At 63.4% G+C, this 2,515-nt stretch overlaps 1 protein-coding gene across 1 annotated transcript in view; it reads right to left on the bottom strand.

Annotated features, from left to right (window-relative positions):
- Positions 1 to 834, bottom strand: part of TPRA1 (transmembrane protein, adipocyte asscociated 1) — a 13,143-nt gene extending 12,309 nt beyond the window's left edge. Inside the window, exon 1 of the mRNA XM_012663088.1 lies at positions 736 to 834. The gene's annotated coding sequence lies outside the window, so the exon portion shown is untranslated. The remainder of the gene's footprint in view (positions 1 to 735) is intronic.
- Between the last annotated feature and the right edge of the window lie 1,681 nt (positions 835 to 2,515).

The following is a 2,515-nucleotide window of genomic DNA, read 5'->3' on the forward strand; positions in this document are numbered from 1 at the left end:
CAGGATGCCCAGGGCTCCCCCGGGAATCAAGGTCTTGCAAGGCAAAGCCTTCCCCTCCCTGGGCCTCAGCTTTTCCCTCTCTCATCTGTGCAATGGGATTCACCAAACCTCACCGGGAAAACGGGGAGCAGAGGCCCCCTCCACGTGTCCCGCCCAGCAGGTTGCGGAACTTTCAAAAAACCCTGGAAACAAAAACGGGATGGGGACTTTGCCCCTCCCCTGAATGTTCTGGGGGGTGGGGGGGGGAGGCCGGACACAGTCCTAGGCTTGAGCCCCCATGGGCCCCGTCTGTCCCTCTGCCTCCAAGCTCTCTCGCGTCGCCTCCTCCTCCGAGAAGCCCTCCTGGGTTGCCTGTGTTCCCTGCACAGGCCGGTCGGAAGCAGCCCGTGTCCACGTGCTCGCTGCGTCCACCCCACGCGCGCTCGTGACCCATCCCCTAGGACAACACCTGGCACCAAATAAGCTCCCGACGCTGGTGTCCCCAGGTGACCCGGTGGCCTCCCCCCCGGACCTGCGCTGTCCCCCGCGTGCTGCGCGACTCCCCATTTTCCGGGCCCCGCTTCCGGTGCGTCGTTGCACCCAAACCGAGCAAGGCGGCGGGGTCACCGTGCAGGAGGAGGAGGAGGAGGAGGAGGGGACAGGACGTGAGTGTCCCCGGGGAGGGGACCGGGGGACCGCCGCGGGGCCCCCCCCCTCCGGCCGAGGCAGGACCCGGGCCGCGGGTCCCCTGCTTACCCGAGAGCCCCGCGCCGCGCTCAGGCTCGGCCGCCCGGGCCGCCCCTCCGCCGCCGGACCCGGCTGCAGCAGCGACACTCGGGCCTCCGGCGCCGCGGGGAGGCGACCGCGTCGGGGAGCGTCGCGCACAAGCCGCTGGCGCCCGGGACGCCACACGGCGCTTCCAGGCAGCGGCGACCCGGAAGACGGGACAGTCCTGTGCGTCCGGCCGAATCTGCGAAAAACGGCCTCGGTCCCTTATTTGTAGCGCTCAGGCCCGCCCCCAATCCCCGGGAACCTATAGGAATGGATTGTTTCTGAAAAGAGCGGAACAGACCAATCGGATTCCCAAGGGGGCGGGGCCGGCCCGCTGATCTCTTAAAGAGACAGGAGGAAAGTTTCTGCCCGGGACGGGCGCTGCCGCCGTGCCTGCAGGCGTGGCCTCCGGGTGGCTGGGGGGGGAGGCTGCGCGGAGACTCCTCCCTCTGAGTGCTCTTCCCCCACCCCCCGCTCCCCGCCCCCGCATGCACCGTGCTGAAGCCACGTTGGTTTCTGTTTCGATTCCTTGAACGTGCTAAGCTTGTTCCTGCCTCTGGGTGTCCTCATCTGTCCCCCCGCCTGGTGGCTGCTGCTTGTCACGTCGCCTCCCCGAGGGCTTCCTCTGCAGCCTGGCTGGTGCACCTGTTCCGTCTACCCCACCACGCGCCTTTATGTCCCTCGGAGCACTGTGAATCCCCCTCTCCAGACTCGCCTTCTCCGCAGTCATCAGCCGTCCCCAACCAGGACTTGGGTGACATGGGGACAGAACCATGCCTGCCACCCCCTGCGGCGTCCTGCGCCCGATTCTGTGCCAGGTGCAAACAGTAGGCGCCCAGTGATTGCACTCACCCCGAGATACACACCCCGTGACAACACGGTTGGGCTGGATCGGGACTGGACCCCGGGGGTCCCCTAGCTGCTGTTCTGCAACACAAAGGACGATAGCACTCACATATGGTCTTGTCCCCAGGCCGATGGTGACACTCCCTGTGGTCGTCTGGGACTTTATCTGGGACTTTCCCAGCCTAGACCTCGGTCAGATGTTGGGAAAGTTTTAGGGTCTGTGTTTGCCAGAGCAGGCCGGGTTGTGCCTGCCTTGGGGACAGGCTGTTGACCTTGTCACAGCTGTTGACCACGGGGACCATGGGCTGGGGGAATCTCCCGCGGCTCCCCAAGCTCTGCCGGGAGGTTATTCACATCCCCCCTGCTACTGCTTCCAGCCTCCAGGGGACAGGAAGCTCCCAGCCTGCCACGTGCCACAAAGGAGGTATCCCCCGGGCGGGCACGTGTGACCAAGCCCTTCATCACTACTTTTTATCTTTCTTTTCACGTTTTCTGAGACTACAGGCTTGGGGGAGGAGGGACCAGAGAGGTTTTCTATCAGGACAGCGATACACAATTCTGCATTGCGTGCTGTCCAGTTTTGCACCTGTGTGTAGGTTTCTGTTGGACTTCATTGCATTTGTGGGATAACTAAGGGCATCTCTTTGACTTCTCTCCGTTTGAGAGCAGAGGCGTCGGCTAATTCGCCGCACACACATGACAAAGCGTGACCTCCTCAAAGTCCAATAAAGAGTGGTTTAAAGGCCGGGCGCGGTGGCTCACGCCTGTCATCCCAGCACTCTGGGAGGCCGAGGCGGGAGGATCGCTCTCGAGGTCAGGAGTTCGAGACCAGCCTGGGCAACATAGCAAGACCCCATCTCTAAATAAAATACAAAAAAATCAGCCAGGCTTGGTATCGTGAGCCTGTAGTCCCAGCTAC

This window comes from Propithecus coquereli, unplaced genomic scaffold (genome assembly GCF_000956105.1).
Source record: "Propithecus coquereli isolate 6110/MARCELLA unplaced genomic scaffold, Pcoq_1.0 Scaffold796, whole genome shotgun sequence".
NCBI classification, from domain to species: Eukaryota; Metazoa; Chordata; class Mammalia; order Primates; family Indriidae; genus Propithecus; species Propithecus coquereli.